Source organism: Dasypus novemcinctus, chromosome 10, assembly GCF_030445035.2.
Source record: "Dasypus novemcinctus isolate mDasNov1 chromosome 10, mDasNov1.1.hap2, whole genome shotgun sequence".
In the NCBI taxonomy this organism is placed as follows: domain Eukaryota; kingdom Metazoa; phylum Chordata; class Mammalia; order Cingulata; family Dasypodidae; genus Dasypus; species Dasypus novemcinctus.
The window spans coordinates 96,935,462-96,948,848 of NC_080682.1; the positions used below are offsets into that span (position 1 = coordinate 96,935,462).

A 13,387-nucleotide genomic window follows, 5' to 3' on the forward strand; every position below is an offset into this window, starting at 1 on the left:
TACTAAAGTAGACTTTATTTATTGTACACTACTTATTATTGTTCTAGCAGTGGAAAAACTTTTATCATTGATGTAGGGGCAGTGGTCACCGGAGGTTCTTAGGGGAGGGACAGGGAAGAATAGATATAATATGGGGGCATTTTCAGGGCATTAGAATATTTTGCCATAACCTACAAAATTATGTGGGGCAGAGTATAAAATACAATGTAAACTGTGGTCCACAGTTAGTAGCAATGCTTCACTATGCATTCGATACCTGTTCATCAGAAGGTTGAAGGGAGTGGGGCATATGGGAATCCTGTATTTTTTTTCTTTTCTTTTCTTTAGAAATCAAAGTGCTTATTATTGCTTTTTGTCATTTGGTAGCACTTTACACACAGGCTTCGATCTTCAGAATACCCTGGATTCTGTAGAAAAACCTTTGAAATTAAGTTTGTACAATAGCAACTTCTCAGCAGTCAAAATTTAGAGTGTAAAAAAAACACATGCAAAACATACTTCTCGGAAAACACTTAACTTTGAACAAATGCAGAATGAAAACACATTTCACTTCCACCAAAAGTAGTCATCATAAAAGGTGTAATGCCACCTAACTTCACTAGGCACTGTTCACTTTTCACACAGGAGACAATAAAAAATATTGTCCACAAACAATATTCCAACTCTAGGGCCAGTTGCAGAAAGTCTTCAATTTCATGCTTTAATAGCAGCAAGGTGTGTAGGATGGAGATCTGGAACATGATCTGTATCCTTCATGACTGTAGGACGAAGGTGACGGCCTTCTGTATATCTGATCCAAGTCTTGAGCAGCTCTCCATCCTCCACCTCCTCCACCTCCTCCTCTGTGTGATCTGCTAGTGTAGTCCTGACCATCATAGCCTCTATCATATCCTCGGTCGTAGTAATCCCCATAGCGTGAGCTGCCATAGGTAGGTCTCCCCATGTAAATTCCCGGTGTTGGGGTATGCGGTCTTTTACTTATAGAGAAATCATCTCTGATCCTTTGACCATCAAGCTCCTTTCTATTGGCACACCCTAGTTTCCTTGGCATCATCTACGTTTTCAAAACATAAAAAGGCAAATCCTCCTGAACGTCTAGACTGCTGGTCATAAACAATAGATACATCAGCAATGGGGCCATATTTAGAGAACACTTCTCTTAAATCTCTTTCTTTGGTGTACAAGCTTAACCCAAATACTCCAAGACAACAGTTGGGATCAGGATTTGCCCAGTTTCCAACATGACACCTGTGAGTAGACTTGGGAGAATGACTGAGGCTATGCCGCCTGCTATAATCTCGACTGTAAAACCTGCTACCTGACTTCTATGAGAGCAGGACTGAAACGGTGACCTTGTGTAATGCCTTAGAGAACTTCTGCATCTAGACCTAGATTCAGATGTGGACCTCGACTTTGGTCTGGAACGCTTGGAATCTTCCTTGGAGAGAGATCTTGCAGGGGTATCCCTTGCACATTTGCCAGATCCTTGAGCACTTCCACTTCTGGAAGCAGAACGGGGATTCCCGCTCGCATAGTTCTCTCGCTACTGTCGCTCAGGACTCCCAGCTGCTGTCGTCCTTCCATGTGCTTAGTCGAAGCTGCCAGTCAAGGGTACCTTCTTTATTGAGGCTCCGGTGCAGATCGCTTCACCGTGTATGCCTGGGCTCTAGCAATACCTGACATGATGCAGCGCCCATTAAACCCTCTCCACCCCCCCGGCCCAGAACGCAAGGGTTTTCATGGTGCGGTCCCAGTTCGCTCTCCCGTATATTTTTTATGTAACATTTATGTAATCTAAAGCTTCTTTAACAATTAAAAAAAGAATATGATATTTAGTTTTATGACATGTATGATTAAGCTTTTTTTTTTCATTTTTTTCTTTTTCAAGGAGACCTCCGTCATGTTATTTAACTAATCTTTTCTCATTTATTCATTTTACAGAACATTGAACACTGGAGAAACAATTGAGTTTGTTTTTAGGATTAAATAAGATAAATGTGTTTGCACAGGATTTTCATAATAAAGCTTCCATAATTTTTAGCTACCTTTTGTCTATTAGGAAGTTGAAATAAGGTTATAAAAAAGGATATAATTTGGAATGGTAGAGGCAAATAATATAATACTAGTCCTATGCTTAGTAACTGATATTTCTCTGAGATTTAATTTCCTCTCCTCTAAACAGGGTATAACAAACTACCATTATTTTGTGGCCACATTCTCATAAAATGACAAATTTAATGTATTTAGTAAAGTGTGCTGCTGCTTAGTAAGCAATTAACAAAATAAAATTTTGTTTATTTTTACTCTCCATCATATTAAGGAAAGCCCATTTTTTAGCCTTGAGCCTATTAATCCTTGCACCTAGGGAACATAATGTAGTTTAGTTCTTTACTCAATAAGGATGGTAATGTGCCCATTTAAAGGAAAATAACAGCTTGTTGGTTGGTTGACTTGATCCTCTTCAAGATGCCTGAAAGAACCCCAGATATATGAGACTTGAGAGAAAGAATGATGCACAATTTAGTCTCTCCCACAAAGTAACTCAGAGGTACTTATTGGTCCTGAAGTGATCCCACATACCATGTTCATCCAGGGCTGTGATTCTCTGCAAGTGACTGGAACTTTTAAATGGGTGTGTGTTGATGGCAATGTAAAAGGATAAGTCTCCTTTCTAAGGTATTTTCCTAATTCAGTTTAATATAGCATCAATCAGGTCAGAGATTTTGCCTATTTTATACACGTGATTCTTTCTCAGTGTTTTTATTGTGCCTGGTGGAGAGCAGGAGCTGAAAAATATTTGTTGAATAATTGATCTTCTAACATTCAGTTTACAGGACAATTTAGTTTCTCCTGCATTTGAAGATCTTGCAAATTCATGGAAAATTTTTTAAATCTGAAAAGGGATATACATAGCAATCAAGTTTCAACATAATAAAATTTCAAAAACTCTTTTAAAGAGAGTTGATGTAGAATCAGAATAGAATTAAATCAAATGTGGCTGTCTTAGTTTATAAATTGAATTGTTCAACAGAAGAAGAGTTCTCTTAGACTACTGAATTTGAATTATTAACTGCATGGCACAGAATACACAGGATTAGATGTTATCCTGTTTTGGTCACATTTTCTTTTATCCTTCTCTAAGTGTTTTTGTTTTGTTTTGTTTTGTTTTTTAATGACTCATGTGCAGAATTAACAGATATATATCCATTCTCTTGGACTCAATATCTCTTGTTTTGTTGCTTAGTAGATGCATTTTATAGTGGAGGCAGGTGCAGGAAAAATAAAACCCTAATTAATAACTATTGTTTGACATGTTCTTGAAAATCCCTAGCATGCAGGTGCATATCTCATGGGTTTTGATGCAATAGACAACTGGGTTTAGCACAGGAGGCACCGATAAGTAGACATAGCTCATGCTGACCTGAACCACAGGTGGGGCATGCTTCCCAAAGCAGTGAATGATGGACATGCCTAACAGGGAGATATAGACCAGCAACACAGAACAGATGTGGGAAACACGTGTGTTGAAGGCCTTGACTCATTTCTCCTGGGAGTCAATACCCAGCACTGTGGTCAGGATCTTTACATAGGAGAGCAGGATGAGCACAGAATCAACCCCAAATGTGATGATAATGCAGCAAGTCCTAAGAAGCTATTAATATTGGTGATCAGAGCAGGAGAGGAATGGGAAAGCACGTTGGCCTCACAAAATTTTAGTTGGTTAATGAGAACAGGGACTGGGATGAAAACAATGATTGCCTGTAATACAAACACCAAAAACATCTTCACATGGAGGCATTGTTGAGGCAGTAGGATACCTGACTCCATCAAGGAGAAGATGCTAATAAAGTACATCTGGGTAAGGCATGCATCAATGTCTATATCACGAACATTGAACCAGAAAAGCTTAAGAATGGTAGATAAAGTTGTGACACAGAGGCCCAGATCACTGACAGCCAGCATGAAAAGAAAGAAATACATGGGTTCATGAAGTGATTTTCCCATCCTGATCACCGTCAATACGGTGCTGTTGCCCATTATGGCAGTCAGGTATAAGATACAGAAGAGAATTGAGATCTGTGGATGATAAACCTACAAGCCAGAGAAACCAGGAAGCAGAAAAGGTTGGAAATTATTGCTGTTGAATAGTCTCATAATAGATATATTCAATTATTAAATATTTATTCTTAAAATTACAAAGAATCGATTGTTATATTATCATGGAAATCATTATCTTCTATTTCTCTAATTCTTCTCTCTACTTTAATCTGATAACCTGATCAATTTATAAGCATACCCAATGGATCTACACTAAATGAGTCTTTTCTGAACTTGACATTATTTTTAGATATTGAAATCACATCAAATCTATTACTCTCTTTCATCATTCTTTTTCTTTTATTCAGGTGAATAAATGGTTGAATGTAAAACTCCTAATCATAATTAAATATTTAAATCTTTACAGGGTAAATAAAAATTTATCAACGGGAACAAAATAATGGAAAATAGCTACAAACATTGAAAAATAAAGCAAAGTTTTATGTGACTGAACCTCTCTTTCAATTGTAAAGCATATTATAAGGCTTCATGATAAAACAATAGACTACTGGATCAAAACTTAGCAGTTACCCATGGAACAAAATTGCTACTCATGCAGAAAACTGTAATACATAGGATAATTTCATGTACAGTAAAGGAAATACCACAACCAAATGATCAAGGGACTAATTGATAGTAGAAAATATCAAGTACTTTGGAAAACTTTCTGATTATCAGTTTACAGAACATATCTAATGAATTTTAAATAAACATTAACATAGATTAAGTGGAAACATTTGTTCAATATTTTAATATAATATAAATAAACAACCATTCCATAAGATACAATACAGATATAGCTGACATAATTGGAAAAAAGAGAATATATAGGTAGAAATTTTATATATATTGGTTCCAAGTTAAGGTGGTATCAAATGATCAAATATCTTAATCATCCTTACCAAACTTAGATGTTTAATATATAAAAATAAAGGAGAAACACCATGTTCTTACTACAGAAGAAATGAAATGAGCCATCTATCAAGCTATAGGAACAACTTCCTTTATCAAGTTAAAAATACAAGAAATCCTTTCATTGTTGTTACTGATATCTATAAATGTAAGCTTAATTTACTTGTTTCATATCACTGAGGTCATGTAGTATTTGTCCTTCAATGCCTGGGTTGCTTCACTCAATATAAGGTTCTCAAGATTCATTCATGTTATCATGTGTGTTTGTAGTGTATTTGTTCTTAAAGCCGAGCAGTATTTCATTGTATGTATATACCACATTTTATTTATCCATTCATCTGTTGATGGGCATTTGGGTTGATTCCAGCTTTTGGCAATAGTGAACATTGCTGCTATGAACATTGGTGTGCATATAGTAGTTTGTGTCCTTGTTTTCAGTTCTACTGGGTATATATCCAGGAGTGGAATTGCTGGGTCATATGGCAAATCTATAGCTAGTTTTTTTGAAAAACCACCAAACTGTCCTCCAGAATGGCTGGATCCTTCTGCATTCCCACCAGCAGTGGATGAATGTCCCCATTCCTCCACAATCTCTCCAGCACTTGTAGTTTTCTGTTTTTTTCATAGCTGCCAATCTTATGGGAGTAAGATGGTATCTCATTGTAGTTTTGATTTGCATTTCCCTAATAGTTAGAGATTTGGAGCATTTTTTCATGTGCTTTTTAGCCATTTGTATTTTTCTTTGGAGAAGTGTCTGTTCCAATCTTTTGGTACAGTTACTGGACATGGTATGTCCTCCTATGGCCCACTGGGTGGACTGGAGGAGAGTGTAAACTATAATGTGGAACAATGACCGTGTGGTGCAGCAGTGCTCAGAGATATATTCACCAAGTACAATGAATGTCCCCTGATGATGGAAGAAGTTGTTGTTACGGGAGGAGTGGGGTGAGGGGGGTGGAGGGTATATGGGAACCTCATATTTTTTGAATGTAACATTAAAAAAAATAAATAAGGACAAAAAATTTAAAAAAATAAATGTAAGCTTAAAGTATAACTCATTAACTCATTTATTAGTATCTAACTTAATACTTCATATTAAATTATTTTCATCTTTTGAGTCCAGCCACTTTAAGGTAATTCATTTGAGAAAATTCAAAGTACCTTAAGTAATATAATTTTCCTTGCCTCTCAAGGGTGACAGAAAAGACAGACTTTCTCTCAGCAGTGATGGCAAAATGAGAGCAATTCTAAACCATCTCTTTTAAGTAGTATTCTAGAGACAAGGGCTGTATGTCATTATATATATGTAGCATGCACTCACATGTATGTTTGTGAGATTTTATGTATTATGTAGTCAAGCAGAGCCTCTAAGCACATGAAGGAGTATCTCTAAAGGCCTGGTAGTCACAAAGCAATTGTGCAATGTAAACCACAGTTAAAATAATTGCAGTCCCAATCCTATGTGCTGTTGTTTTACTGTTTTTTCTTTTTGACTTTTTTTTCATTTTTTAAAAAAATTGCCAATTCTTCAATAAATTCCCCAAGTGCCAAAGTTTGAAATTGTTGTCAGGAATAAGGGCTGCTCCCTTTCTAAATAGCAAGAATTTAAGCACTGAAACACATATATACGTAGCATCAGAGTGCTGATATAAAATATTACAACACAGTGCCATTTTCCTGTTGAAATAAAGTCATAAAAAGGAACAATACCCATTTGGCAAAAACACATAAAATCAACCATTAAAATATTAAACACATTGCAATTGTTGCCTTAGCTGTACTATTCTGCATCATTTCTTTTCAAAACCAGTACATCTTTTGAGAGTGAAAGGGGACCAAATGCATAAACCGGTAATAACCCAGACAACCTAGCTGTTTCTCTAGCTACAGTGAAAGAGAAGGGATTGGGGAAATATAAATAAATAAACAAACATATAAATAAATAAAGGTGCTTTGCACAGAACAATGCTAATATGTCAGGAAATGAGATTTATGATACGTCAACCCTCTAATCGGACACTTATAAAACATTATTCTATGCTGAAGCTGTGCTTGAAATAAGAGCATTATTTTCTCTCTATTTCTGTTGTCTCTAGCCCCCTTAGTCTATTATTCTATCTCTCATTTTTTTAAATCTCTCTGGCATAATATTAATAACCAGATGAACAAAATTGTCATGACAATGTGCTTGAAAGCATATTTCATAGGATATGGAAATTAATTGATATTTAAAAGATGCGTTTGAGTAAATTAATAAATAAACCACACATGAGATAATCCTTAGTAGATAAAAGTATCTTTTTATAAACTTGTGATTGACAAATAAACAGAAGAATCAGGAGCCTGGGGAATATTGATTTAAGATATATACATTTTATATCCCAGTAACCTCAATGCTCATAGTATTACCCACCTGCATAATTTCAAAAAATAATTCAAGCCCCAGTCCACAAATCTCCAAAAAACTTTGGGGCCATTCCAAGATTACTGAAGATTACAGCAACTACAGCTCACATTATCCCAGCAGTCATTGTGCATCTGGCTCCAATCTCTTGCTTTTGACCTTTCTTAAGTTTCTATAGGCTTCAGGTCCATCAGTGCAGCAATTTAATATATTTTTACTATATGCAAGGTAGTTTGGGTTTTGAATAAGAATGATAATCGTCAAAAATAATTGTTTAAAATAAATATTAACAATCTTTCTGTAACATGTAATCTCTACCCAACCTTTGCTTACACGTTAGGGGATCTACTTTCCTTAAACATAATTCTCATCTCAATTTCTTTTCACTAAATTCCAATGCCATCTTCAACTTTTGAGGAAACAAATGAAACATTGGAAACATATGAAGTGTTAGCAAAAATTTGTAGTAATTGGACCCATTATATATTGTTGGTGGGGAAAATAGTACAGCAGTTCCTCAAAAGATGAATATAATTATCATATGACCCAGCAATTCTACTCCTAGACCTGAAACCAAGACAACAAATACTGGCACACACATGATCATAGCAGCACTATTCACAATAGGCAAAAGGTAGTAACGACCTAAACGTCCCTTAATGGTTGAAGAGAAAAACAAAATGTGGTATATGCATAAAATGGATCATGATTCAGCCAAAAGAAAGAATAAAATAATGAAACAGGCTACAATATGATTGCCCTTGATTAGACTAGCTTATTGAAAGAAGTCAGACAGAAATTTAACTTTTATTACGAGACAGGAAAGCAGCAGGGATAAATGAGTCCAGTCAATAGATAGGTAGTTGTGATGATGGAATATTCTATCTTTTTTTTTTTTCTTTTGGTGAAATATGAAGTAAAGTTATCATCTAAGTGTGGAGGAAGAGTTGACAAAGGTTTGGGTTGAGAGAATATATGAAATCATTTTTGAGGTGACTGCAAAAAAAAAAAACGTACTGCAGGATTATGAACAGACTGAAAGGCTCACTTGATATATTTGATATAATAATTGTGTATTTAAAGTGAGATGAGTTATTCTGATGGCAGTTGTTTATTCCTCAGGCAAGTTCTCTAGAAGAAGTATAGTCATGGAATGGTTAGAGTATCAGTGAGTAGAATTCAAGCAATTTTTTTTGTTTTGTTTTGGTTTTTTCGTTTAGGGGCTAGTAAAAGTTTGGCTAATGCATTAATTATTTACTGTCAGAAAGTTTAGGGACAATAAGAAATTTGTCTTTAAACTTTCTTTGATAAAGAACATCGCATGTGCACCTTCAGGATAAAGTTATTAGATATGTCCATACCTATAACTGTATCCTCACTTGTGAGAGGAAAAAGGTTATGAATGTGGCCACATGTGAGTGTATGACCTTGGATATTATGTTGGGTATCAGGGAGAAATGACTTGAAGGAGATGAATGATCACAATGTATTGTTGAAGATGCTGTACTGGAGGGAAAAATCTACAAAATCATGAGATAGTAGTTGGAAAATGGATGATTTGAACTTGAAAGTATGGAGATATTGAAGATAATAGTAATGATAAAACATTCGTTCTCCTGGGGAAATACTACCAGCATCAGGAAAGAGGACAAGATCTTTAGGAGAGAAGGGGTTAAGGAAATGAAAGCCAGGTTATTGGCATCCTGATGAACTGAGATAAGAATAAGGCTGGAGAGGATAAAATGAGTCAGGTGCTAAAATCCTTAAGGAAGATGCAGTATGTAATAATTCCAATCTAGGAGACAGATTATCAGAAGTAAAAGGGTGATAAAAATGGCACCTTTTTCATAAGATTTTAGTGTGTGTATTCATGTATGTGTGAATATAAAGAAAGACAATATTCATAAAGCTTTCAGCAAAATTCTTGGTAGATAATAGAGATTTCATAATTTTTAACATAACAATGATGATTCGAAATACACTGATCATGTTGCAAACATTTTCCTGAAGGAGTGTTGACTTATAATTCTCACAGCAACTTTTAATTAATTCCTCCATTTCTTTCAGTCATTTTTTCATGAACTGTTTAATTAGTAGCAGATTGAGTTTCCATTCCTTAAATGCAGGGGATAGTGTTCACATCATAATCTATGTGATTGTTTTCTCTGTCGTTTACAGGTTAATTCTTGTATGAGTGAATCCTGGAAACCTGCCCTGGTGTTACAATCATTTAATATTTTTCAACATAATAAATCTTAAAATGGAAGAATGCAAAGTGAAATAGACATGTAAAATGCAAGTATAAGACAGAAGACCCTTGAGACAGTGACATTCTACCAGTAATGTTAAAATAAGTTAAATAACATTCTACCTGTAATGTTGAAGCTAAGAAAATGGGAAAAGCATTAGAGGCAGAAGCAAAAACATGACACAGAACCTTGAGTAAGGAGACAGTGAAAACATCAAGAGTGTCTGAAACACAGGGAGCTTTAAGGAGGAGTTACTGTCCAACAAGTGACACCAGGCTCATAGCAGGACAAAATTATCAAGACACTTGCTGATAATTTGGATATTGACAGTTATAATCTTGAAATTCACCATTTGTATATGAAAGAGTATGGACTTTATTCAGGCATAATTCATTTTGAATCTTGATCATATATAGTGATGAAGAAAATGAAATTTGGATCCAGACATACCTGGAATCACATCCTGACTTCATTAGCTCTAAAATTCTGTACCACTTATTTAATCTATCAGTCTATCTGTATCCTCATGTGTGTAGTGGTAATTTTTTGTTTCCAAATGTTGTTGTGAAGATCAAATGAAATGAGGAATATAGAGTACTTAATTTAGGACCTACAAAATGATAGCTTCTCACAGTAAATAAATGCTAGTCCTTTTCCAAGGTTCTCTGGCTTTCCAATATTTCCCCAAATATATCTAGCAAATATATTCCATGATGAAGCATGAAGCATATGAAAAAAACATGGAAAATAAAAATGAATTATAATCCCAAGGATACTTGAGATTAATTATTCTACATGAAATTAATTTAGGTCTTATAGTTTAGGGAAAATTCCCTTATCTCAGAGGGCCATCAGTCCCCCAGCCACCTAGAACCTTTAATCCATTGGGACCTGGAGTCAGATGCAACTCCATCTCACGTTTGCTGTGCATACTTCTTTGTAGCTGCTCCTTATAGAAGTTGACTCTCCGGATGACTGAGCTTTTACTATCGGTGACTTATTTCAGTGATGCAAGACAGGAGAAGAGAAGAGGGCAACATTGAAACATCTGTGTTTATAGAGATATGATTTCCCCAAAAGGATAACATCCTATTCTTTAAATATCTTTAACAAAGTTATAAAGATCACAGATATATCCGAAGTATGCTGAAGTATCCGAAGTTACTTTCTTTGTAAGTAACGCAAATATAGGTAAATCTTGACTAACCGAAGTATAAGTTGTATAGGATCATAGGTACTCCAAACTAGAATTAAAATAGCATTAGATAAAATTGTTTGATCGAAACAGGTCATGCGGTCACAGATAACTGTGAGCCAAAAAAACATCTGGATTCCTCACATTAAGGATTAGAGGATGGTCTGTCATAGAAAATCTTGTGGAAGAAAAAATATTTAGGAGTAAGGTGAAAAAAGTGTCTCTGTATTGTGGTGAAGATTTGGTCAAAAACATACCAGTCTTCCTTTCCTCTTTGCTTCCTTTCTTTTCCAGATCAACCTAGACCTTAACATTCTTTTGGTTGTATTAATTACTATTTGACATATTTAATCTTTTGACTAATCTGTGCAAATAAGACTTCCAGATTGACACTTCATGGGTGATAAAAATTTCTTCTGAAGGCAGATTCTAAAAAAGTATATACATCTTGTTCTCTACCACTTCGAAACTTTGATTTCTGAGGTCTAGGAAAACTGATATTTTGGAAGGAAAATTCAGGCTGTGTTTTTAATAAGATTGACTGAGTTTTTCCTTGCTTTCAAATAAAAATTTATTTAAGTGTATTCATTTGTATGTATTTGAATGTGTTTATCTGAATATTGTGCTATGCTTGAGGGAATTTTAGAGAGTAGAAAAAAAATTAAAAGTCCCTGTGTGCTAAAATCTACATACATATTATACCACAATTTAAATGTTCATGTGCACAAACTTCAGTTGTATAAAAATCTAGTTGCCTCTGAAGGCTTGTGTGCAGTCAGATATCCAGTTCTTTTGTGAATGGTTAAAAGTTCTTGATGCTAGCATAGAGAAATGTGATTAGTTTCAGCCGTCTCTGGAAATGCAGATTTGGATAATGGAGATCTTCAAACCATGAATCAATCAGTCATTGACCTCAGATCTACATTCAATGAGCTGCTTTGCCTGGTTGCACCTGTAGTCCTATCTTACAATTATGGAAGAACAAAACGATGGGGAAAAAAAGATCTTTCATGGAGCTACCCTCTTTCATTATTGACAGAGGGGGCAGGAAATTTCTCTATCCTTAACATTGACATAAAGTCATCTTGACTAAATCAAAATATATATTAGAAATAGCATCGCATTTATGCAGAATTTGGGAAGTAGCATATATCCTCGGTTGCTGCATGGCTTGTAAGTTGGACAGACTGAGCAGCCAGTTTTTTTTTTTTTTTTTAAGATTTATTTTTATTTATTATTTCTCTCCCTTTCTGCCCGCCCGCCCCAGTTGTCTGTTCTATGTGTTCATTTGCTGTGTGTTCTTTTGTCCTTTTCTGTTGTTGTCAGCGGCATGGGAATCTGTGTTTCTTATTGCTGAGTCATCTTGTTGTGTCAGCTCTCCGTGTATGCGGCGCCATTCCTGGGCAGGTTGAAATTTCTTTCGCACTGGGCAGCTCTCCTTACGGGGTGCACTCCTTGCACGTGGGGCTCCCCTATGCGGGGGACACCCCTGCATGGCATGGCACTCCTTGCGCACATCAGCACTGCGCGTGGGCCAGCTCCACACCAGTCAAGGAGTCCCAGGGTTTGAACCGCGGACCTTCCATGTGGTAGACAGACGCCCTAACCACTGGGCCAAGTCCACTTTCCCCAGTTTTGATCTCCTATTTAGAAAGATCATTTGATGCCAGACTTTGGGCTGGGTCACAGTAAAAACTAGCTATGCCACAACTTATACACTAAGAAGAATATAAGTTTATGAGGGAGAAGGAAGCCCAAATAATAGTGATGGTGATGATGTAAATAAACAATTATAATAATAAATCTAATATCCAACAATTTGAAAATGTCTGTCAAAGAAAGTGTGAAGAGGCAAAGAGCACAGAAAATAATTTTCTAATCTGAGGAAATCCAGTAGAAATTCATAGAAGAGATGGCTTTTGACCTAGATGCTAAAAGATGAGCAATGATTTGCAAAGGGAAATGAAAAAAAGTAAAGGAGGGGACATAGCAAGAGAGAAATGTATGTGAAAAATGCATAATTTTACAGATTCATGGCATATTTGAGAAATGATTAGAAGTTTGATAGAAGCCCAGGAAAAGTTGCTGGTGAAAAGGCTAGAATGAATGGTCTTGTTATTGATAATACTTCTTCTACAAATTTTATTACGTACATATTGCCTATGGATGAATGACCAAATCCCAATGCTTGACACTTGGTTTCTTGAGATCTTGCTCTGTGTAGGATATTGCTCTAAGTTATTAACATGTTAATTTAATCTTCCCAACTATCTTGTTACCCGCACTCTACAGAATAGGAAAATGGAGATATATATAATCAATATATAATGTTAATATTTATTAGGGAGATAAAGGCACTTAAAATCAGGATATAGAAAAAGACTATGGAGGATCTGAAAAAAATCAGAAGAATAAGAAAAACAGAAGTGAAAGACTTACTGGTGATAGTTAAGAAATTTATGGAGTTTTACTTTTTTTAACTATATTTCATCTTAGTCAAATGTCATAATACTTGAAAATATTCTGAAA

At 35.5% G+C, this 13,387-nt stretch overlaps 1 pseudogene; it reads right to left on the bottom strand.

Annotated features, from left to right (window-relative positions):
* Window positions 1-700: 700 nt before the first annotated feature.
* Window positions 701-4,038, bottom strand: LOC101427890 (transformer-2 protein homolog beta pseudogene; annotated as a pseudogene).
* Window positions 4,039-13,387: the final 9,349 nt, after the last annotated feature.